This window comes from Dunckerocampus dactyliophorus, chromosome 1, assembly GCF_027744805.1.
Source record: "Dunckerocampus dactyliophorus isolate RoL2022-P2 chromosome 1, RoL_Ddac_1.1, whole genome shotgun sequence".
In the NCBI taxonomy this organism is placed as follows: Eukaryota; Metazoa; Chordata; class Actinopteri; order Syngnathiformes; family Syngnathidae; genus Dunckerocampus; species Dunckerocampus dactyliophorus.
In genome coordinates, this window is record NC_072819.1 from 46,643,085 (window position 1) to 46,669,984 (window position 26,900).

Sequence of the window (26,900 nt, forward strand, 5' to 3'; positions counted from 1 at the left end):
CCTTGACAGTTGTAGAACCAGGACGGCCGCTGGCACAGCACAGTGAAACCAGATCATCTTTCATTATTTTGATGTGAAAATCAGACAAACGCTTCACTTAGGGTTTATTTTTGGGCAGCAAACTCCCTGTCGAGGCACTGGGAATGTTCAAAATAGTGCATGGAACTTTGAACCCGCACGCACACATTCATACGTACCCGAATCCATATTCACATTGAGCTCACTTTCAATTAGGCAACAAAGACCACATTCATCTTTTTTAGGGCCATCCAGTAGTGTGATGTGTTCCGGTCTGTTTTGTTTTATAAAACACACACACACACACACACACACACACACAGAAACATCTGTTTAGCTTGAACACATTTGTTTTGACTCATAATATCAGAAACGTGTGCTTTCCTTGAGCCAATTATGACTCCATGAAACAAACCAGTTAATGTCCTCCATAGAGGTCTTGAATATTGTTTCACAATAAAGAGCAATTATTACCCTGACAAGGGTGAGTTACATGAAGCTTTTCTTTGAAAGGAATGTGAAAACCGCTCGAATGTTTGAAATACTGATGTCTATTGTGATCAGCGTGGATGAGAAAGAGAGTCCATGAAGGCAATAACACTGCTTTTGCTGCGAAATGAAAATGCTCTGGTGCATCTATAGACCCATGACCTTTGCTTGTGTGCCGGCTTTTGGCTGTTGCGGCCTGTCACAGCTAACACGCTTCCACGGTGGCAGGCATGTCTTTGTACCTTTTTATCCACAATCAGGCACACACGCATTTTATCACTCCAACTGTTTTAATGTCTTTATCAACTTGGCACTATATTATAGAGCAGGTCATTTTCGAAGAAGTCACTTTGTCTTTAGAAAATAGTCATGTATGATGGTGACGTGTGTGTGTGTGTGTGTGTGTGTGTGTGTGTGTGTGTGTGTGCATGCGAGGAGCCTGTAAAGACAGCCTCTGTTCCTGTGACTGGCAGGTTACAAGGCCCCATTAGATTTTATTTTCAAAGCGCCATGTCCAATCAAAGTGTCAGTCACAGTATGAGGGGAGGGTCAAACAGGGACACAATGTCATTTTTACCCCGGTGATTGACAGGTAACACGCTCCCATTAGCTCCTCTGTCACTCACAGGTTGTTGTTGTTGTTTGTCTGCCTGAAATATCACTTAGCCCCTGTTACTAAGCAACGAAAACACTGATTTGTGTGACTGTTTCTTCACCCTCAAAGGGAAATGCTGCAAAAGTGCTACTAAAGCCCTCTTGAATGGGATCTTTTAGGATGTAATGAGATGCTGAGGGTGCAGCTAATCTCTATTCTTCTGCCTAAATCAGCTGTTTAACCAGGGACGTGAATGTATGCCGGCTAAATGGCAAATCCCTTTGCTCTGGAAGCAATCCGTTCACTTCAAAGCTTCAGGCGGAAAAGCTACGTTTATTTTAACCCTCTCTTCTGCCCCCCCATCTATCTGTTTTCTGTAAATCTCATTCATTCTTTCCGAGTCTAACTGAATTAGAGGCTGTTTACATGAAACTGGTTTAAATTGAATATGGATTGGATTCCATTTTGTTGAAAGTGTGAAATATTATTATAAAATTATTATTAATTGTTATATATTATATGATACACTATATAATATATTATATTATTAACTCATTCAGTCCCAGTCATTTTTCAAAAGACAACCCCATCACTACCAGCCATTTTAGACGATTTTGACTGATCTTTCAAGGCACACAGAATATTGTGTTCTATGGCTACGTAAACATGGAAGCTACCAAAAGAAAGATCAGACTCCCGTCTTTCATCAGAAAAAAGAAGTTTGTTTCTACCTTTTTCCGTTCTAGGGTAAGCCGCAGTAGAACATGGGTACGTTTCAGGAAAACATCAGTTTCTGACTGGAAAAGGGAGAAAAGCAGCTTTTTTGTGAAAAGATAAATTTCAAGCATAACTTTCACTTTGGCACAAATATTTTTTGCTTTTGTGGCAGCTCGATTATCTGAACGACTATACCAACATAATACAAAAAACAGCTCGTTTTACATCAGAAGAACTATTTACAAGTATAACATTTGCAACTGAACTATGTGTGTGCACGCGTGTGCGTGCGTTAAAATGTCCTTACAATGCGTAACCTTCTGCACGCTACACTCCTCCACGCTCTCCCACTTCCTCCTTCCTGTCACGTGTGATTCTCCCGTCCACATGATCTCTGTCGAGCTCTTATCAAATGCACTTCTGCCATCTTGTGGCCGTTTTTATGTCCTTAAATTGCTCTCAAGTGAAATCCACTAGTGGAGAGTTGCGTCATCGCCTGTTTTTGCCTCTCACGCAAAAAAACATGAAAGATGTGTGAATACGTTACTGGGATCGGACCTTCGGGTTTATAAAAACGTATAACTACGTCTTTGGTATTGCATGAGGTAATTTATTATATATAAATTATGTATTCGTATATTATTATAGTTGTAAATCGCATTGTTATTAAATATGTATTATGTGTCGCTGTCAAAATGGTAGTGGCGGAACATTGTACTGCAGTACAGTTTGATGTGATTATAATGTTTCGCCAGCAATACGTAAGAATCAGCATGCTTCAAGGAGGAGTATTCTAAAAACAGACAGGCAGTTGTTGCACATTTCTTGGAGTGTGTCTTTGCAAAGTGACATTGCCAACTACTGGCATGGCATGCACATTACAGCGTTTCATGGTTGTGTAATTGTACCCACAGGGTGAAAGGCGCAATATGTACAGTCTTCAATCAACCTAACATGCTTGTGTTCGGACTGTGGGAGAAAGCAGGGAGTGCATGAGAGAGAGAACACACAAGCAAAGGAAGACTGTTATTCTTTCTGCAAATTCTTTGTCTCCATTTTGCTTTCAGTTTGAAGATAATATCAAAAATCATGTAATTTCTCCCCTGTCCTTTCAAATTGCGTGCCTAATAAAGAGCGGTATGGGTTACAAACCCTGGGAATTCAGGTAAAGTCCTCTGGAGCTTGAACAGCAAAAGCCACAAAGGGGAGAGGCGGCATCTTCACTAAGTTGAAGGCAAAGTAGTAGATCAGAGAGGCAAGGCTCTGACAAAAAAGGGATAATCTGTGAAATCTGTCCGGGTCAGGGGTCGACTTCCAGCTAGCCTTGTGCATTTTGTGTGTGTGTGTGTGTGTGTGTGTGTGTTGGGATTAACCCGAGGGGGATGCGGAGGAAATGAGGTTAGAGTTAAACGGGGTTGTTTATCCTCTTTAAACTCACTTCACAGCCAGCACACTGGGGAGTCTCCAAGTGAGGCAGCGGAAAGGAGGATGGTGGGGGTGCGGGCATTGCTCTCCGTCTGAGTTAAAGTGTGCACATTGGCACAAACTACTCACGTAAATCTTTGTGAATTCTTGTCAAATTGTTTTGCAGCCTCCTCGTATAATAATGAAGACAAAAATGCTCATTTCATCCCCGGTATCCACAACTATTTTAACTGTTTTCGTTGTTTTTGTTTTTCAAACCAATCGCTGGTGTTGATGCGTGCGACTGCAGCAATTAATTATTGTGTCATTTTGCTTTGGCGTTTAAACGTGACAGGCCCCGTGTCACCTTCCTGTGACCACTGCAGGTGCCGTGGGGTCGAAAGAGCACAGAAGGTCAGGGTTCAGATGTCAAGGGTTTAGGGTCTGCAAATGCTCCCACTGGGCCAGGCACCTGTTACATATGTGGGAGGTAGGATAAGCTGTCAGCCTGTGTGCGGGGTGTGTGCATACGTGAAGATGACACCCGTGGAAAATGTGCAGAATGTGATGGGTTGAAATTGTGTCGCCCAGAGACAAAACACCTTGCACACGGCACCTGTATGCAGAGCTCGGTGTGCCTAATATGGACATCTGAAGAAGTGGATGATGAGTTTTTGTTGCTATCCACATTCATTTAGACACACCTCTCCTGTATCATACTTTATTTTCATCTGAAGCTCTGACAAGTTGTTAGCATTCATGTGCTTAGGTTCATTCATATGATATCCTTTATTAATGTATAGTGATACCTTGATTTTGTTATTAATTCACTCCAAAAGGTCAGAAAAAGCAAATGTTCCCATCGGAAGTAATGTAAATGCAATGAATCCATTCCAGACACTGAAAATATTAACAAAAAATATATCTTGTAGAGAATAATTATAGTTTTACATGCAGAAAATAATGCAAAATGAGTATAAATTATAAATGAATGAACATTTACCATCACTTTTACTTGTACTGAAGAGGAGAGGGATAGAACTTATTGTTGATGCAGCCAGCTGACTAGACTGGGTCACAAAAGACCCCACAACGATCCCCAAGACCTTTGGGAAAATACTCTGTGATCTGGTGAGACAAAAGTTGAACTTTTTGGAAGGTGTGTGTCCCATTACATCTGGCGTAAAAGTAACGCTGCATTTCACAAAAAGAAAAAAACATCATACCAACAGTAAAATATGGTGGTGGTAGTGTGATGCTTTGCGGCTGTTTTGCTGCTTCAGGACCTGGTAGACTTGCTGTGATAAATGGAACCATGAATCCTGAAGGAGAATGTCCGACCATGTGTTCGTGAACCTCAAGCTGAAACCAACTTGGGTTCTGCAGCAGGACAATGATCCAAAACACACCAGCAAGTCCACCTCTGAATGGCTGAAGAAAAACAAAATGACGACTTTGGAGTGGCCTAGTCAAAGTCCTGACCTGAAACCTATTGGGATGCTGTGGCATGACCTTAAAAAGGTGCTTCATGCTGGAATCGCAAACACTTGATTGCAGTTGTTGCTGCTAAGGGTGGCCCAACCGGTTATTAGGTTTAGGGGGCAATCACTTTTTCACACAGGGCCATGTAGGTTTGGATTTTTTTTCTCCCTTAATTATAAAAGGTTTCATTTAAAAACTGGATTTTGTGTTCAGTTGTGTTGCCATTGACTGATATTTAAATTTGTTTGTGTGACATGCAAAAAAATACTTTTTTACACCAATGTGTGGTAGGGCGTTTGTAACCATGAAATGTCCTAACACGAAACGTTGTAAAGCAAGGACCACCTGTATTGCATTTACGAAACAATACATTTATTACATTTACCAAGGTGGCCCCTATAGAGTGGATGTGTTCCTGACTACTGCTTAAAATAGAGCCTCGTGTGCACAGAAAACCTACTGAGTAAAATGCATGCACTCATGTATACAGTTACATACAGATGCCCCTTTTGGGCCAAAAAAATGTAGACCACAGGCCTTCAGAGGAAAATGATATGTAACCTCAATAACACCACCCAAAACAGCAGCATTGTTTGGAACATACAGTAAGTACTGCATAGTAAAAATAACCTTTCTTCCTTGGTAGCGCTTCTCTCGAACTGTTTGCGTACTGGATAGACATGGAAATGATGTTTGGCTGATGCTGTGTTTGCCCGGGCCGCTGGAATCTGAAAGCATTTGCTAACAGCTTCTGTTTTCAGCGTGTGGATCCTCTCCCGGGCTTCTGACTCCCCAAATATTCTCGCTTTCTGGCTCGGCCAAGTCCACTGCGTTGCAATGAGTGCATGCTACTTCTGTATTAGGGTCGCTTTGAGAAGCTGTTGGAGAGCAACTTTGGCTCTTGTTTGTCTCTAAAGAAGAAGAACTGCACTCATAATGCTTTGCACATTGCCAAGTGTTTTTAAAGGGCCAATGAATCACATTTAAATGTACATGCAAGAATGTTACTTTTCTATTTGTGTTTATGAGGCCGTCTGGATGTTGTCATCATCATGACAAATCCAGGCTACGTTATTTTACACTGACCTCAAAATTAAACATAAGTAGGGCTGCAACTAATAATTATTTTCTTAGTTGATTAATCTGAAATGTGTTGTTTGATTAATCGAGTAATCAGTTAGGCCATAGGCTGACCAAATTAGTTAGTGTGTATAAATACATATTATATAATACATATAAGGAAAATATGACAAAAACTAGACGCTGAAATCAGAGGATATTTGCATTTTCAAATCAAACAAAAATCAACGATTAATCGAATATCAAAATAGTTCTCGTTTAATTGGATAATCGATTAATTACCAATTCATTGATGAATTGTTGCAGTAATTCTTGCAGCTGTAAATACAGTTTTCGAACGCCCCAGATTTTACAAAATTTTGGCAAACATGTTTGGCAACATTTTTGCACACTGATTAGGTCTTGGTACAAGACAAACATTTTTTTTTTTTTTACAAAAATCAACGATTAACCGCATACCAAAATAGTTGTGGATTAATTGGATAATCAATTAATTATCAATTCATCGATTAATTGTTGCAGCTCTAAAAGCAGTCAAACCTCGGTTTTCCAACGCCTCAGAGTTTGCAAAATTTTGACAAAAATTTTTGGCTATAATTTTGCACACTGATTCGTTTTTTGTATGATACAATTTTTTTTGTACAAAACCAATTATTAATCCAATACCAAAATAGTTTTTGATTAATTGGATAATCAATTAATTATCAATTCATTGATTAATTATTGCAGCTCTAAATACAGTCAAACCTCTGATTTTTGGCAAAATTTTTGCACACTGATTCGGTTTTTGTACAATGTTACACATAACAAACTATTTTGTTTGCCCCGGAATCGAGTGCCCAAACAAAGCATCCGGGATGTTGGTGACTCACTGTCACTAACTGTGTGCAGTTTTTATTGAGTGCAACTGCTTATAACCCACCATGGGGCCAAAGAAATTTGCAAGTGCCAGCAGTTTGATAAAGAAGGTGAGAAACACTATTGAATTCAAGGAAGAACTTATCACAAAGTACAAAAATGGCATTCCCTCCCCACAAGAGGAACCAATAAAGGTTAAAATGATGGTAATGATGATCAACTATAATTCTTATCAATAAAATATATTTTTTGTTAATATTTTTGGGTGTCTACAATTCAATTCACATTATTTCTTATGGGAAAAAAAATCTATTTCACTGTTTTCCAAAGTCTGCTTTCATGGATGACTATAGAAATTTTAATATTTTTGGATATGTGGAATTGTGAATTGTAATATGTGATGTAGTCCAATGTAACCTGTATGCATGATCAAAATAAAAATGAAATCATTACCATTATCATGTAGTCGAGGCTGAAATCAGAGGATGTTTACATTTTTTAATTAAAAAAAAATAATTAATCAAATACCAAAATAGTTGTCAATTAGTTGGAGAATGGATTAATCACTGATTCACTGATTAGTTGCTGCAGCTGTAACTAGAAGAGAAATGTTGTGGATTTGTTTTTGATTGTGTGATCAAACAGCCAGCCTTTGTTTTCTCATCGAGACTGAAATGCTCGTAAAAAAGCCTAAAGACTTGTAGCACGCGCTTACTGGTAATTAATAAATCAATAAAACAGCAAAGAAAAAATCTAATTGACTGTAGAATAATGCCATTTTTTAGTGTGTACAAGCCACACACTAAGTGGGATAATAATACACCGACCCCAGGAGGCAATGTGATTAAATTATAATCAGTACGGATTAATTAATCTATAATATTTATTCCTATTATGGTGAGGGAAGAGGAGGCGCGGCGCTTCAAAAAGGTGATGTGCGCACGCTCTCTGCTCTTTGTTTCTCTGAAAAGCGACGCTCGGGGGCGAGAGGGGCGACAAGGCCCCCTTGACAACGTAGGCAGAAGGTTATTGCTGATATCAAACGCCCTGCATGCAATTATCTGTCACAACAAATAATTAAGAGGGCTGATAATGAGGAAATTAACATTTCCATTGTGGAGATCCTTTATTGTCTGCCTGGGTCACTGCAGAGGAGGCAGTGAGTCACAGAATGAATAATCTCCCCCGCATACGTGCGTGTGATGTCGTCTTTAGAGAATGATAAGCAGGCACTCACCAAAGGGATGAATGTGTGTAGGTATTTTTTTTTGTCAAGCTTGGCACGGAACGCCGTTCTTTCACTGCGAGCCTAAAGACGTGGAAAGAAAGGTGCCTCAAACAGGCGGCTGGGTCGGACGTGTTTGACAATTAACCAAAATCGCGGCGTGAAACAGCGGTTGCTGTGGCAACCGTGTGTTTAGTCACATCAGAAGATGAGGCAGGGAGAGAGAGGAGAGATCTGGCTCCATCTGCGGATGAGCCGGGGACGTTGGGCGAGGGGGGGGGGAGGCTGGGCGGCCACGTTTGGGATCTCTGGGTGGGATCTGTGTTTTCACAGGAACTTAAACCCCCCCCCCCCTGCAGACACACACACACACACACACACACACTGAAGCCTCGGGTTGCCATTCGTTTGACTGACGTTTCTTTTTGACACTGTGCAGCCAAGTTTAACTCGTGTGTGTGTGTGTGTGTGTGGGGTGTGTGTGTGTGCGTGTGTGTGTGTGTGTGTGTGTGTTTGTAAAGGAATATTTCCTGGCTTTTGAACTCCTCCTGATTGACACAAATGGTTTTGAGACAAACCCCCTCCATACCCCCATTGGTCAAAGTGTGTGTATGTATATTTGTGTGTTGACATGACAACCCCCCTCCCCACCCACTCCTCGCTCCGCTCACACCCCTCTGGCTCATATTGAGGCAGATTTTAATACCCCAACATGTTTAGGAAGAGCCAGCGACACAGTATTGTTCCTCAACAATGGAGGGTAGACAGAGGAAGCTGGAACTCGGGGGGGGGGGGGCTCATTTAGAGGGGAGTGGGGGCGGTGGACGAGTCACCGGACAAAACGAAGAGCAAGTGCACGCTGATGGTCTCCTTTGGGCTGCCCTGTCTAGACGGCGATGCTCCACGCAGGGCCTCAGGAACAAATGAAAATTGTCAGAGAGAATGGAAAGGAAGAAAGCCAGTATGTGGTGGAGGGGGGAGGTCGGTGGGGGTGTACACTGGTGGTCTGAGGATGTCCTTGACAGAAAACAGGAAAGGCCTGACAAAGGCCAAAAAGGTCAGTCTGTCATTTTTGGAAGGTGAAGCCAGGGTGACGATTATAGCTGTGATTGCAGACGTGTCCTCGTGACCACTTTGAAACCCACCATCGTTTGAGAGTTTGGTTGGTGTTGGAAATGTTCCCTTAACAGGCCGTCGACCATGTTTACCATCAAGCCTGTCGCATATTGTTTAACTCATAATCCTGAATAAATGCTCCTTATTTACCAGAAACCAATGGTACACATTTTCTGGTATTCCGGCAGCTCTGAATTGCTTTATTGTCTCAGGAAAAATAGCTGCAGTGCACAAAAATTCCTCAAATTACATGTGATTTACGCCGTTACCATAAATGCACCCTAGTAAACGAGCTAATAGCCAATAAGAGAGAGTCTCCATTGTGTCCGTGTCGCGTCCATGTGCACGTACGGTGTTTGTGTGTGTGTGTGTGTGTGTTTTAGTGGAAGCGCTGGGCAGGTGGCGGAGGTTCTAAGGGAGCCCTTCACCATGTCCTTATTTTAGCTCCGCACTAACTAGTCCGTTCCAATAAACCCTTCACCTCAAAGGCTGTAAATCGCCAAACAACTGCTGTGGTCGGCCCTGCCACCCACCATGACACAGCGGCTATGTCCAGCGCCATCTGAGAGGAAACCCTAGAGGCCTTCCGACAGAGGCTTTGGAGAAACATGCAGGTTGGCTCCTGGGAGATTTAGCAGTTTAGCTCCACTGCTAGAACAATAATAGTAATAATAGTCGCCATGACAATAACGCTTATCAGCACTCTTTTTAACGATGCCAACTTAAAACACATGCATAAGGGAAGTCAAAAACAAAATACACCACAAACACATTACTTATTGTTTTATTTATGCTTTTGCAGCTTTGCATTATAATACTGTGTCCTAGTATAAAAGCTCAATATGCGTTAAAACGATCCTAATCTGGATCAACACCAACATTGTACGCCTTCGTCGATGACCGCCTTTGCCTTTAAGATGAATGCATTATCCCCTGAAAAATGACAAACGTTTCCCTTTTTACATTCCCTCTTATGTCAACCGTATTTCGCGGCTTCAGTTGAAATGTGCGCCGCTCACCACGCAGCAGGCCAAAGGTAATGAAAGACGGACATATCACACAGACATACAACACGTGAGCATTTCATCTAATGGTTATGGTGACCAAACCAATCACTAATCAGTATTAGCACAGTATTGTTCAAATTTGCTGCACTAAAAAAAACCTCCCCTGCACTTCGACTATTTGCCGTCCGCAAAATAAGTGATGCAGCACCTCAGCACACGTGCACGTCTGAATTGTTCTTCTGACGATAACCCGCCACGTCAATAAACGCATGCAAAATTAATATAAATGCGATCAAGTGTGTATTTTATTTTATTTTTTTTTAATAAGAAATGTACCAAAATGTATGTATTACAAATTTCTTTGAATTTGCTTTGAATATAAAATGGAATTTATTTCATTTGGAGCAGCACTCAAATGTTAGTTTCTACTGTATTTTATATGTTATTTGTACCTAATTAGACTTGATAATAATGAAAATAATTTACATTATTTTATGCCACGTGCTAGCTTAAATGCAAATTACAGCACTGGATGTGAATATACTTGATAACGGGACGTTTATAGAAGTGGTTTTTAAAAAAATGTCCTATTTGGCATCTCTACTGCACAGGGAGGTCAGAGGTGAAAATGCTGTCTTGATTAGATCGTGATTACGTTCATTATTGAGTAATCTGATCATTTGTTTCTTCAACTGTGTCATTAATCATCAAGGACGAAAATCGGCAAGTGTGTCAAATTATTTCTTGCAAAAACAAATAATCCGGAGCTGCATATTTGAAGTTAATAAATTGATGGATCACGGGCCAGAATTCAGACCAAACCATTGATTATTCATTCCCACTTAATGCCACAAAATGTGCTCTCTTCCCTGGAAGACACTTGACGTGTTCTTGGCTCTTTGTCCGTTGAAATGTCCCTCCGCATGCGAGCAGGCTCCTTTCTGTTTCCCTGCTGTTGTGCATCGCTTCCTCTCTCCCGGGCTCCGTCCCCTTGGCTCTGTCTCCCACTGCTTGGCCTCTCATTTTCATATGAAAGTGTACGCGGGAAAAGGGGGCGGGGAGTCCCGGCGGTCCCCAGAGCTCGCTGACAGAGCGTGCGCTGCCCCCATTCAGCTTCCATTTCCTCTGCAGTTGGAGAATTCTCGGTGAATCGCTCAGATTTTCGCCTGGTCTCTGTCCAGCAGCAAGGCCTACACGTCGACCTCTGTGTTTGCGTCCATGCTCTTTATTAAAACCCAGCACCACACGTGCGCCCCAAACAGACTTTGGACATGCAACAGATTAAAAATTGGGGTCTCCAAGTTCAGAGTGCAAACTGAGCTACTTTGTCTATAACGCTCATTCACATGCATTGATCACACTCACCAACAGGAAACCTTAACCTGCTCTTTTGCACGCACACACGCACACACACGCGCTGTTACCATCTGTCAATAAACGGCACAGCACTTAGAGGACTCATTCACCTAATTAGCAATCAATTAGCTTGTTACCACCAGCAGTAATTACCTTTTATAGGGCGAGAGAGGAGTGCAGCTGCTACCACTAATAAAACCTCGACCGGCCACCTCCTCCTCCTCCTCCTCCTCCTCCTCCTCCTCCTCGGCCCTCCACAACTAACAAGCTCTGGCTGACAGAGAGTTATAGGCCAGTGTGTGTAAGGGGAAAGTGTGTGTCGCAAGCAGGGGGCCCAGCAGAGCAAACACAGTCCCCATGGGGCCTCTCTCCTCTCCCTTTCTAACAGCTTTAAATCCCCTTTTAATGAATATAGGGTCAAGCTAAACGGGAAATCCATCACGGCACTAAAGGCAGGAGAGGTTTTCAACTGGCTTGGCAGGACAGTTCCACAGATCAAACTATTTTATTTGCTTAAAACCCTACCTGAGGAGATGGATTTGTTTGCACTCAATTTTAATTATTATACCATATTTGGTAGTGCTACTCCCTTTGGCCAAACAAAATAAGTTTGTTTGGATCCCTGTTAGCTGCTACACCTGGCAACAGCTACTATTACTGCCGTTCAAAACATAATGCAGCACAATGGCTTCATGCATATTCGCGGTTCAGCATTCACCTGCCTGCAAATTTGCCAATTTCTGGTCAAAAAATAAATAAATAAAAAATTCCCCACAGAAATCACGTCGGTAACAATTTAGAAATACGTGATAAGACGTGATCAAAAATAAAGTATACATGTACAAAAAGAAAAACACTCAAATTTGACATGTTTATGTCTTCATGCGTCACACTTTGTTCATCGGTCCTTGAATGCAGCATAGCTGTTTCATCCATCATCATTATCATTCATTAGTGGTGAGTAGCGATGCCTATATTTTATCATTTAAAGTGTGTTTAGTACGTGTGTGAGGCATATTTAGGGCTTAGACCTTGATTGTGTGTTTAGCGTTTAGCTTGATAGCTTCCGTCGCTAGTGAACAATGGCAATTGAAGAGAGAAGGGAAGGGTTATGGAGTTGAACCTAATCTAATTATTACAACAGTCACTTTTATTGCAAATGTCGATCCGAAATCGGGGGAGAACGTCAGTGTCAAGCTAGCAGGAGAGTGAGCCGTGCGACGAAAATAGATATTTTCACCGTATCTACCGTATAGATACAGTGCTAATAAATATGCTAACAAATCCAATAATGTTCAAAGCGTGAAGCATGTGACAATATTCCATACATGGGGGGGTGAAATAATTTTTTTTTAAAAACACTGCAAAAATGGGAAAAATAGAGCAAAAATGAGCACCGTAAAGACAAAAAGGTTAAATGTTGACACGAATAACGGATCATGTAGATATAGTCTTTAAATATAAATATATAATGGTTGCTTTTTTTCAGATGTTTTTGCAAAATAAAAAAAAATGCATGTAAAAATAGCAAAGTGGCCCCCGGCTTTCTTTGATTTTTCTGTATATGGCCCTCAGTGGAAAAAGTTTGGACAAAATAAAAAATAAATCACTAAAACAGTGAATAATGACTAAAAAATAGATGACTAAGAATATTACCACGTTTATTTGTCTTCTACGTTTTCAGGTGCTTCTTAAATACCAAGGGTCTACAGCACATGTAAAAAAAAACAAAAATTGAAATACGCAGAACCTTTTCTGCATACAAAAAAATCAAACACAATCTAATAAAATCTAATAGCAGGTAATAAGTATTTTCTGCCTGTACAATATTACTGTCATTATTCAGGGAGTTTAATGGAATCTATTCCATGTTTTTATATATGAGTGATTCTGTGATAAAAATATCCAAAGGGATTTTTGTCCTAGCAGCAAAATATATCTTCTCCTCTCATGTTTAAGGATCCAGGACATCCTTTGTAACATTTTTAATCCACCTTGCCTCCCTTTTTCCTTCCCATGACTATCCAGCCTTTGACTATTTATGAAACGCTAACTTAGAATCCTTTAATCCTAAATGTAGAGCTTTAGCCTCTCAAGCAGTAAGGAAATAAATCAGCTTGATTTGATTTTTTTTTTTTTTTATCCTCCCTTTTCTCCCAGCCTCATGTCGCCACAGCCGCGTGTTTACTTGTAGGAGCATGCGAGCTAACAAAGGCCCCAAGTGACAGCCAAGGTTAATCCTATATGTCGCCATTATGCGAGGTCAAGCTTCCTCGCCGTATATTCAGTGTGTCATTAATTTCCAACCTGCTAGCGCTGCAGCGGAAGCAAGCTGCCACTGCTCAGGTTCCCCAGTGCACGCACACACACAAACCTATGTATGCAGATGGTTACACACACACACGCGCACACGCACACACACAATGACTCGCTACATTAGCTAAATGGCCAGCGCTCGGTCTTTCTCTTTTGCTCTCTAATGAGACGGGCTTCTGGATCGTGTAGTCTATTCATCATTCTGCTTGTTCCAATCTAGTTCTTCCTTTATCAGGGTTTTGTTCGAGGGCCGAAGTCATCTGGAGCGACATAAATCACCTGTCAGCCCCGGTCCCTTGGCTCCCATAATGCTCTATTAGCACTTTCACCACTATTATTGACAAAGCAGAGGCCAGGTATTACATTGGAAGTGTCTACAAGCCTTCATGCTCATCTATTTTCTCACGGGGCGTTTATTGCTCCTTTTTTTCCTGGGACTACTGTGCAATTGTAAATCCTGGATCTCAGCCGAAACACCCTTGTATAAATTCTGGGGATAAGGACTCAGGTTGGGCGATACTGCAAATTTTGGTATCGATCCAATACCAAATAAACACAGGGGCGGAAATGCTTTGATCTGTAATAATACTTCTTACTCGAAATTTGTACTTGAAACCTTGTTGATCATAATTATAAGCCAAATAAAACACAGGACAAGGATTATTGGGAATAAATAAAAATAAAAAATCAAATGTATTTGAACAACACAACAAAAAAACATAGAAGAAATAAAATATTGAACTCATCACACTGGTGTCCATCTGATACCAATACTACCCTGGCATTGATAATATCGATATTTGGATGGTGCATATTTACAATTACAGCACAAATACAGTACAGCACAGTAATGTTGTGAATTATCTTTTACGGGCAGGTGAGGTATTGTTGAGATGGATGGCGTGTGGATTGAATGAAGTCCTGTAGCGTTCACTGTGGGAACGGAACTGGAGGAGTCTGTTGCCACTCTATTGTCCGATGGAGTGGGCGGCTGGGGTTGTCCAGGACACCAGATCAGTTTGTCTGGTGTCCTCCTGTCTCTCACTATTAGAAATGCCGCCAACTGAGTGTTGATAACTTGTTCGGCTTTCCGGATCAGTTTGCCCATCCCGCTAGAACAATGAGGTCCACCTCACAGTTGCTTTTAACCGTTCCAAGGTCTAATCTTAAATCTCGGGGCGATAGGGCCTTTTCTGTCGCAGGTCCAAGACTTTGGCAAAGCTTGCCCCTAAACATGAGATCTGCACAAACACTGGCGTATTTTAAATATGTATTCAAATCAAATTTTTATGGACTGGCTTTTAACATCGGTTAACCTGGGCATTGTTTTTACCTTTTTTTTATTGTCCTTTTCATTGTTGGGTATGTTTTGTGTAGTTTGTGTTGTATTGGCTGTTGTGTTTTATTGGGCAGTTAACTGTTGGAAATTTGCTATATAAATAAATTTGACCTTGACGTTGCCCTATTTATTGCAGTTAACGGTTGTGTGTATGCAACGTCCTTGCTACATTTTTTGTTATATCAAACTGGCTTTTTTAATGATCATTTTTTATTGGCCCACGACACATTTGGAAAAATGGAGCAAAAAAAAAAGTGAATTTCCACAAAGTAGGATTCCTAATTTATTAATCAAATGTACGTACAGTAGTTAAGAGCATAGAAAACCTGTTTACGACCTTCTAAAATAAAAAATGACACCAAGAGCGCAGCGACGACTCGACAAGGAGGTCACACAAGACCCCACAACAACATCCAAAGAACTGCAGGCCTCACTTGACGGAGTTAAGGTCAGTGTTCATGACTCTACCATAAGAAAAACACTGGGCACAAACAGCCTGCATGGCAGAGTTCCAAGACAAAAACCACTGCTGAACAAAAAGAACATTAAGGCTCATCTCAATTTTGCCAGAAAACATCTTGATGGTCCCCAAGACCTTTGGGAAAATATTCTGTGGTTTGACGAGACAAAAGTTGAACTTTTTGGAAGGTCTGTGTCCCATTACATTTAGCGTAAAATTTCAGTAAAAGAACATCATAAAAACAGTCAAATATGGTGGTGGTAGTGTGATGGTCTGGGGCTGTTTTGCTGCTTCAAGACCTGGATGACTTGCTGTGATAAATGGAACCGTGAATTCTGCTGTCTACCAAAAAATCCTGAAGGTGAATCTGTTGATGACCTCAAGCTGAAACCAACTTGGGTTCTGCAGCAGGACAATGATCCAAAACACACCAGCAAGTCCACCTCTGAATGGCTGAAGAAAAACAAAATGAAGACTTTGGAGTCACCTAGTCAAAGTCCTGACCTGAATCCTATTGAGATGCTGTGGCATGACCTTAAAAAGGTGCTTCATGCTGGAAAACCCTCCAATGTGACTGAATTACAACAATTCTGCAAAGATGAGTGGGCCAAAATTCCTCCACATTGCAAGTTAACTCTTGATTGCAGTTGTTGCTGCTAAGGGGGGCCCAACCAGTTATTAGCTTTAGGGGGCCATCACTTTTCCACACAGGGCCTTGTAGGTTTGGATGTTTGTATCCCTTAATAATAAAATGTTTCATTAAAAATCTGCATTTTGTGTTGAGTTGTGTTGTCATTGACTAATATTTACATTTGATTGATGATCTGAAACATTTAAGTGTGACAAACATGCAAAAAACATAAGAAATCAGGAAGGGGTAAACACTTCTTCACACCACTGTACGTATGATACACACATATCCATGCATATACACACTTACATATATTATACATTCTAAACATTCTAATCTTCCACAAGAATTTCCACCACAAAAATGCGCCCCGGTGGCTCGTTCTGGTGTAAAGACCGACTGACGGCTGCGGTGCAACTGTGTTATTTTACTGCCGTGCTTGTTTTTTCTTTTTCTTTTATTCTTCTTCGCTATTTAAAAGTAAACTCAAAACCCCTTTTTGCTCATGCATGCAGTTAGATCTGACCCCTTTTTGATCTCCCATCTGTTCCTCTACTGTCTTAACCCAATTGGTCAAGACAGACGGCCGCCCCACAGAGCCTGGGTTCTGTTCAAAGTTTCTTCCCCAGAAGGACTTTTTCCTTGCCTCCGTCGCCAAGCGCTTGCTCATGTGGGGTTCAGTTTGTACCCCTTTTCATTAATGAGGAGCGTGATCGTAGACCTGCTTGTGTTAAGTGCCTCTAGATCACTTTTGCTGTGATTTGGTGCTTTATCAATAAAATTGAAATGAATGCCTTCTTTTTCACAAGGAAACAAATAATACCACAGTCAGAGCCTTCGCTCATTGATTCATTTGATGAGAAATATTTAAGACTGAAGGTGTGTGCTGCTTGTCCTGTTAGAGTATGTTACAGTACGTAACAATAGGAGGCTGGACTGACTCACTATCACCCCTTGAGGCAGACAGTGGTATCACAGTAAGGGTAAGCTCGGCACTACTTTGTTCATGATTATTCACAAGATAGTCGAAAGTGTGACTAAAGGATCCAAAATGTTTCTTGAAAGCTACGCTGGAAAAACAAAGGCCGCATTTAGTCGTTTACAAGACATGTGCTCACCGTTAGACAATAACAAATTCCAAGTGTTGATTTGGCACAAGGTCAAGTGGTAATCCCTTCATTCGTGCAAGTCCTTTCTCGATGAACTCCCATTTTCGTTTGAAGCCCTTCCTCCGGTCACAGGGTCACAGATGAGGTCATATCCTGTCTTCCCTGATCGGACCTGTGGGACTGTCTGCAGATGTGCTAGCTCAAAGGTCGGATTTCTCATGGAAAGAGATAGCTAAGCCGCCTTCATACTTCTATAAAAGTTTCTCAGGGATTGTGAGGAGGTTAAATGTTTCTTCACACCAGTGCTTTTCTCTCACAGGACACGCTCATGGAAGTATGCCTCATTGCTCTCATGAGTAAATGAGTGACCACAATTTACGGTGTACAGTGGACCCCCGCACGTTCACTACTGCTAATTTGTGGATTATTTATCAACATATTTTTCATTTATTTATTTTTTCTTCAACACATCACGCAGAAAACACATCTCATCTTTAATAACTCATAAATATGTGATAAAATAAATATACAACATACATGCGCCACTGTTTGGAAGTTTATGTTTATATCTTTAAGCTTGACTGTTCGGCAGTCTTTGAATGCAACATAGTCGAGTGCTTCGACAGTCAATCAAAAACAAGGTGAATTATCATTCATTCATCAATTAAATACTTTAAATGCTTTTAATAAGCGTGTGAGGCATATTTAGTCCTTAAATCTGGATTGTGTTGTGAGTGAGAAATGGCAATTGAAGAGAGACGGTGAGGGTTCTGGAGCTAAATCTAATATAATAATCACAACCGTCACTTTTGGGCCGCACGGTGGTCTAGTGGTTGAGAAGACCTGGGTTCGATTCTCCCCTTGGCATTTCTGTGTGGAGTTTGCATGTTCTCCCCGTGTGCGCGTGGGTTTTCTCCGGGCACTCCGGCTTCCTCCCACATTCCCAAAAACATGCAGGTGAGGTTAATTGGCGACTCTAAATTGTCCATAGGTATGAATGTGAGTGGGATTGGTTGTTTGTCTATATGTGCCCTGTGATCGGCTGGCGACCAGTCCAGGGTGTACCCCGCCTGTCGCGCGAAGTCAGCTGGGATAGGCTCCAGCATGCCTAACCCTAATGAGGATGAAGCGGTATAGAAAATGGATGGATGGAACCGTCACTTTTATTGCAAATGTTGATCTGAAATTGTAGGGAAACGTCAACGTCAAGCTGGCAGGAGGGTTTGGGGGCCTCTACTGTCTGTGTGAACACAATGACATTTTACAAAGTAAATGATTTGTAATTGTTGTCACATAATGCACAACCATGCCATACGTTCCTATAATTATGACTAAAATCCCTTTAGCAAATCCCCTGTAGCAATGGTAATGTGCCAGACAATGGAATACGGCGTTGTAGTGGGAGGGGAGCACCTCAAACCTGCTGTCTTGTCTCTTTCTGTCTGCACTGAGGTTTCCTTCATGCGTAGTTACTCTCCCATCAGCCTTTGGCACTGAACACTGTTTGTCTGCTCATGCCTGTCTATGTACACTATGGTGTGTGTGTGTGTGTGTGCGTGTGAATGCATGTGGCCCATTCAAGACAAAGGAGGGAGCCACTCGTGATAGAATAGCAGTATCTGTGCACACACACACACACTCATATGGATATACGGGGGGCAGGCTGCAGAGAGGAGAAACATGGCAGGGGATGAAAAAAAAAAGTGCTTGCAGGAGATGAGAGACCCACTCTGGGAGGGGAACCAGGTATCAATGTCTGGTCGGCAGCCAAGCGCACAGATCAATCCGAATAGAACACGCATTCTTTACACCTGTTCAAACCACCTGGCCCATGCTACCTGTCTCAGTCTCACACACACACACACACACACACACACACACACACACACACAGCAGAAGTTCACAGGAGTTCCGTTTGGAAGGACTTCATTTTGGAATGGAGGGTTGTTTGTTGAAAATGGACAAATACAGCAAAACCTCTTAAGTGGAACACAACAACCAAATAGAAGCCAACAGATACTTGACTTTCACTTTTATGAGTGACGATTCCATGTGGGGAAGATGAGACGATGACGATGACACGCCTCATTCATACATTCACTTGCATACAGAAACGCTTCATATAATAGTCATAATAATACATATTGGCTTACATATTGGATACTGGCATTCTTACCGATGTTCGACATACCGATATCGTCCAGCAGTTCATTGGCGATACCGATATTGGCTGCAGCTCTTGCCTCATACTAATGTCAGGTCACATCTGTGTAACGAAAGAACACCTGTGAGGCCACTGGAGGCATTGTACAAGTACACACGGGTTGCGCAAAATATGCAGTGTGAGTTATAGAAAAAGTGCCGTATTTATTTTAAACGTTTTATCTCAACAAGACATTAAAAATGATGACGAATGTTTGCCCAAAATCACATGTTCTCCTACTAGCAACAATTAAGGCAGGTTCATCTGGATAAATTCACAAATAAGAAGCCAACTAAATAATGCTGGTCACAAGGGATGCTAGGACCAATCGGCCACCAATCAGTGTCGGCCGACGTCCATGAAAAATTGCGTGATCGGCATATGTCAGCGTGTGGCGGCAAACACTAACTGTATGCTGTGTCACGTAGGGTTGTAAACGCCCATATTGTTGCAATTTGTTCCGTATTGCCGCGGGAATCAAAACTAGTTCAGTTTGACAGCTTGAAACAGGCGACGCCAATGGATCCCAGCGTGTTTGATCATTCCCATGTCAAAGGTTTTGCCGTTTGACTTATCTCGCATCTTTGCGTACGTACGCTTTGCCTAGCTGTCAGTGACAGCCGCTAGCTAGCTCACTAGCTCGAGTTATCCGCCTAGCTTTTCGTCTTCGGACTCCAAATGTGACTTTTTACCACAGTGACATTTTGTTGTTATAACAAACAAGCAATGCGATTAGTCCGCGGCTTGTTTTTGTCCCACGGGGAAGTGGATATCACGTTCATGGGGTACACACAAATAGTACAAATAGTACAAATAGTACAAATAGTACAAGTGTACAAGTGTCGCTGCACAATTCTGCTCTCTTGTTGTCATTATACTAATGATGTCTTGTCCTCAAAACACTATTTGTGTGTTTTTGTTTAGTGAACATAAACACCTAGTGTGTCCAGCCTTATGATGGTGATACCGCAGGGGTCTCCTATCTCACCAGCTGATTTTGAGTAGCTCACCAAAGGATCACAGGATATTTGCGTCAACTCTTGGTAGTTTTTTCATGACATCTGTTGAATTCAGACTTTACACCTTTTACATAGGCCTGTCATGATAACAAATTTCGCTCATTGATAATTGTCCTACAAATTATCGTCGATAATCGATTTGATTGACATTTTTTGAGAGCATTCTTTTCATTAATTACATGGCATAATAGTGAGAGTACATCGTATCAAAAGCAATAAACTTCCATTTCTGTAGAGGGTTTAACTTTGTAATTGGAATGTCAAGAGCTTTTAAATAAACTAAGCAAACAAACAACATAATAAATCAAACAAACAAAAAAAAGAAGAAAAAACTCAATGAAAATAAAATGGACTCTGTCTCTTTTAAGAAAAAAAAAACACTCAAATAAAAACCACACACCCGCAGTTATGTAGTGTATTGTTAAGCTAATGTGGGGGGTCATATTTGAGCTAGACCACATGTCTGTGGTGGCAGAGCAGAATGCAATGTTTCTGATGTCCTTCAACACGTTTTCTTTCACTCGGTTATACAGTTCAGGAATTGCCGTTTGTGACATGTTGTGCATGTACGTTCTCCCAGGCAATTTGTACTGTCAAACATTTTTAACATTTCCCGAAATGTCACATTTCTCTTGCAATGTAGCAGGCGACACTGACCGACTGTCAGGACGAAGGCTCCTTTCCACCTCCGTTGTAGGTGTGCATAGAAGTCGGTCGTATCGCCCGCTTCCTCGTCACTATTTTCAAACAAATGTGACATCTCAGTTCGTCGGTGTCCGTGCGCTCACCTTGTTCATTCTGTTTGAAACCGAAACATCTGGGGATGTGGCATTTGCCTTCGAAACTACCGCTTTTGGGCCGTCATTCATGTTAGCGTCTGCTGGCTCACAAGGCTAATTCGCTGCTAGCCAAGGTAGCCGCGCCTCCACGTACCGGGACAAAGAGGGGAGGAGACGACAGAAGGGTTCTATGTGGCACAAACATCTGCAGAAGAACAAAGTAAAATGCAAAGTATGAAACTCTGGCCTAATACAATCAGTGAAATTGTAAACCGGGCTCATTCGACACGTCTCCGCTTGCGTCGGTTGCGTGTGACTACGAGTGATTCTTCCTGAGGTGTGATATTGTATTAAAGTAAGACGCCCGAGTCCCCCCTCACAGAGCTGTGCAAACTGCATATTAACAATCCGAAGGACAAAATTGGAAATAATTTGCGGTCGGGGACATACAGTACGTCATCACATGTACGCCGATATCATTATCGATATGAACTAATATTTCATTTTCATGCCAATATCGACTGATAATGTTAGTTGACGTCCCTACTTGTATTATTGATGTGTGATGAGTGGTTGCTGGAAATAGCTCAGTTCTGCGCTCCGACACTACTGGGGTGATCTTAAGCATCCCTAAATGTTCTTAGGCACAGCACAGCGCGGTCTCACAGCACAGCACAGTCTCCTTTGTAAAACATCTAATCATTTCTACGATTGAAAAAAGATGTATGAAATAGTTTTGTTCTCATAAATGCAAAATATTGGATTTAAATGTAATAGGATGATACTAGGAAGATAAAAAAAAATACCGCATGGCAGAGGAAGAATGGAAGAAAGGGGAGGAAATCAAAATGAATGAGTGGTAGTACCGCCCCACCCGGCCCATCCCCTCCTGTCGGCGCCACACATGCGTGTGCACCGGGTGATAAACGGCAGGCCAATTGAAGCGATGAGACACCAGCCATATTAAAAGCCCAGAATGGCATTTGCATGGCGTAATTACTGGTGGCTGGCCCACTCTTTGTGTCCATGGCCACTGGGGGCCTGTTGAGAAATGAGTGCTGAAAGGGTCCGGATGAAATGAGGCGGCAAAGGTGTGCAGCGAGGGCGGAGGCCACCACGGGCCACTCAACCTCCTTTTTTTATTTATTTATTTATTTTTTATCCAGCATCCTTTCCTTTAAAAACATCAAGACGCATTTCAAACAGCCTGTCTGCTAATTGCTGAATATGGCGCACACATACATTAAATTATTTGTTTTTATTTGTAACGGCAAATACAGTGCACCGTTATGACGAGCGAGCGTATCTGTGTGTGCGTGTGTGTCCTGAAATAGGCTCGAATGACCTCGCGCCCCAGCCCATCCCACCATGCTCGTGATCGTTCACGTTCCAGTGGAACTGAAAGCCCCTCCTCCACTTGACGTTTTTATGGACGCTACATTTTTAGCAACCTTGTACATCTGCAGGCGGGATTTACTGTCAGAATGACATGAATTTGCATCAAAAGGCTCGGTCACACGCAACCCAAGTACTCTTCTTATTTATGTGTGGACTAATTACTGCGTAAACCATTTGTCTGATCGTAAGTGAACATCAAACCGGTCTGGTCAGAGCTTCCCCGATGACGCCGCAGTCAAAGGTTGTATTTTTAATACACATTTCAAACACATTTCCCTGCACGCCTGTGATAACCCCATCATCACACCGTGTCTAGATGTGTTTTACAGGATTAGACTTAGCATCAGTGATGCATGATAGCTTATTTTCCCTGCTGCTATCTACCGCAGTGTTAGCATTGCAGCTTCAAGATTGTATCTTGTGTAGTTTCCTTAAGTAATAATGTTGCTTGTTGGTTTATTAAGACACTTGTTGGCTATACAGCAATCTCGTGTTTATCGCGTTCAGTTGGTTCCAGACCCGACTGTGACAAGTGAATTTCCGCCAAGTCGGATTCCTTTTTAATAAATCAAATATTTTCACAGAAAACCTGTTTACCACCTTGTAAGTAAGGTTTTTAACATTATTAGCCCCCCTAGATATGAACTAACACCTCAATGGTCCCCTTTACACTCATATCACCCAATATACTGTAGTAGACATAATAAGAGAAAATAAGACATATAAGTGATAAATAAGACATTATATAGACTCACACCTTAGCATTGGGATAGTTCCTTGTTGTCGTTCTTTTTTTTTTTTTTTTTTACTTCCTGGTCTGTACAGTACTTCCTGCGGTGGCTTTTGTCTCATAAATGTAACATTACTGACACCTACATATCATCAGAACATCTTTGAATGCGTCCCCTGATTGCCATATATTTGTAATTTAGCTCATTTGGCTATTTTGATGCTTGAAAAAGCTTAATTTAGGCAAAAATTTGCATAATTTTTGACTAATGGTAGGCTATATTCAACCACAAAACCGCAATATTAATAATTAAGAAGTGCGAATAACACTTCTACAGGTGGCGACAATGTTCCGTAGTGCTATTTGAAACCCGCAATCACGGAAAAAGACCTACACGGTTTGTTAGTAGTCTTCTTGCATTAAGATGTTGATGTGCCGGCCCTTCCTCTTGTTGAGCTGCAGAAAGTGTTTGCCTGCAAGTATTTTATGCTTATTATATGTCAGCTCCTAAAGTGGCATCTCAGTTGTCTATGTAATTGCCATTTTTAGCCCCTGTTGTCTTCATTTCGAAAGCAACAGGAATAAGCGATGATGTATAATTGCGACCGTGCTCAACAAACAACAATTTGTGAAAAGCACACCCCGCTTGAAATCACCAAACCTTTCTTGTAGAAAACGGTCGGCGTATGTGTGTGCGCGTTTGCGTGCGCGCCTCTTCCAGCATGTGCATGTGTCAGCATCAGCGCTCCATCTCCCTCGGCTTCCCCGAGAAGCTGACAACTGGATAATAGCTTTTTACTTTTCCAGAGCAGGGCTCCGGAGAGAACTAATATGATTATAAATCATTATTCAAATAGAAAGGATCGGCGGGGGGCGCAGCATAGCAAGAGAGCATGATAATAGCATCATTACCTTTTGGTTATAATTTATGTTTTTTTTTGTGTGTGTGTTGCAAACGTGGCAACTAAACGGCAGTGCAGAGATGAAGATGAATAGAAAAAAAAGAGTTTTCATTCTGCTGTCGTTTTTGTTTTTTTTTTTGGTCAGCTTCATTGATCTGTAATCACAGTCTTCTCCATCTGAACTGTAAAGTATTGATTATTGATTTCAATATTGCTTTGTTAGGACTACATAATTGCAGACGCCATTACATGTTGGCGCAAACATGGATGCATTTTTCTAAAATAGTTTGAGGAATTAATTTTCTCTGTTGTCTGTTTGTTAAAATGGAACACTCTCCCTTCCTCAGAATGTCAATGATCGAGTCCCGTCCACCTAATCCTCATGTGCCGTGTCCTTCTCCATGAACCAGCCTGCTAACATTATAGCCCCTTTGCCGCCAACATTTCTAGGAACTTCTATTACCTGGAATTTATTTACCGTAGGAAAACAAATCCTGGTGCTCCGCTTGGTTTGCATAATGATACAAAAGAGGTAAGATCCCATCATCTTATATCCTCTGATGTCCCTCATGTTTTTGTTAGGGCTGTCAAAGTTAACAAGTTAACTAATTAACTATTAACTCATTTATTTAATTCATTACGTAAAAAAATGTTAACGTAATTAACGTACGCGCATCATGGCAAGCCACACTTGTCTGTCATGACGGTGGACGGAGACGTCCTCGCAGAGCCACGCACTCATTTTTAACCTTATTCCTACCTGAACACATCAACAGGAGTGCTCAGTTCCAACATCGTCTCTGTATCTCCAACTCATGAACGTGTTTTCCCTCAGAACAGCACTTCCCCATTGTCCACCGCACTCCCACGAGATGCATTCACGGACACTGCGGACTTGAAACTGCAACACCACCGGAACTCAGGGAGTAAAAAACGCCTACTAAAGTTCATTTAAGCAATTTTCTGTTGTCCACACAAAAAGGAGGAATGGCTAATGTGGCCCAATTTAATTGTGTGGGATAAAAGTGTCTTATCTCTTAGTTTTACTATCCTTACTGTGCTGCGTTTGAAAATCGTAACACTGTTCTATGTAACTGTGACTGCAGGCTAGTTCAGAGGAATTGCGGAAGTATTGCGGAATTGCAAAGTATATCACGGTGTGTGGTATGTTTCAGCTTGATTAGAATGTTCAGTTCATTTGGAGCTGTTAATAAACATACATAAAATACATATTATCATGTCCTGCCATGTATCTTTCTGTTCATAAAATACAGTAAAAACGCGCATAAAAGGTGATTAACTCATTCAACCCCAGCCATTTTTCAAAAGACAACCCCTTTAGTACCGGCTTCTTTAGACAATTTTGACTGATCTTTCAAGGCACGCAGAATATTGTGTTCTCTGGATGCATAAACATGGAACCTACCAAAAGAAAAATTGGACCCCCATCTTTCATCAGAAAAAATAAGTTTCTTTCTACCTTTTTCCCTTCTTTAGTAATCGGCAGTAGAACATAGCTAAGTTTCAGGAAAATATGGGTTCCCAACTAGAAAAGAGAGAAAACAAGCTTTTTGTGAATAGATACATTTCAAGCGTAACTTTGTCACAAATATTTTTTGCTTTTGTGACAGCTCACATATCTAAACAACTATACCACAACATAAACAACACAAAATAGTTTTGTTTTTTGGGGGGTTTTTTACATCAAAATAACAATTTATTTACAAATATAACACCGTGAACTATTTACAATTTTCACATTTGGAACTGAAGTGTGTGTGTGTGTGTGTGTGTGTGTGTGTGCGCATGCGTTAAAATTTTCCGACGATGCGTAAACTTCTGCACGCTACACTCCGCCACGCTCTCCCACTTCCTACTTCCTGTCACGTGTGGGTTTTTTTTCATCCATGTGATCTCTGCCGAGCTCTTATCAAATGCACTTCTGCCACCTGGTGGCCGTTTTTATGGCTTAAAATTGCTCTGAAGGCAAATGCATTAGTGGGGAGTTGGAGTTGCGTCGTCACCTCTTTAAGCCTCGCGCCAAAAAACGTAAAAAACGTATAGACATTGTTGGGATTGGGATTTCGGGTTTATTAAAAGCCTATAACTACGTCTGTGATATTGAATGAGTTAATCCCGATTAATTAATTTTTAAACGGATTAATCTGATCAAAAATGTTAATCATTCGACAGGCTTAGTTTTGATGTGTTTTCCAGAATGTCGTTCATAAGAATGATATAATATTCATCACCATTCACTGCCTCGTTCTCGTCAGAGTGCACGGCGCCGATTGCAGAATAACGAATAATGATAAAGAATGCGGTCAGTCCAAACCAGCTATATCCCACCATCTTCCATCTGCTTCCTTCTGAAAATGGAAACAGCTGCTATGATGCAAGGTACGATTCTGGTATACCCACAAAAATCTTCTTCCAATTTGAGTCTTTACGTCTGATTGACTGAACTTGGCTGACCTCAGCAGTTGAATTGTTTTCATTACTGCAATCAGATTTCAATTCCTTTGTTCATGTCAGAGCCAATTTTGGTTGCATTTATTCGGATCGTATGTGAAATTCACCTGGTACTCCAGATAATCCGGTCACACACAGTTCACTGTTGCTCAGGCTTGGAGCCTCTCTGGAACTTAGCTAATGGCTTCATTATTC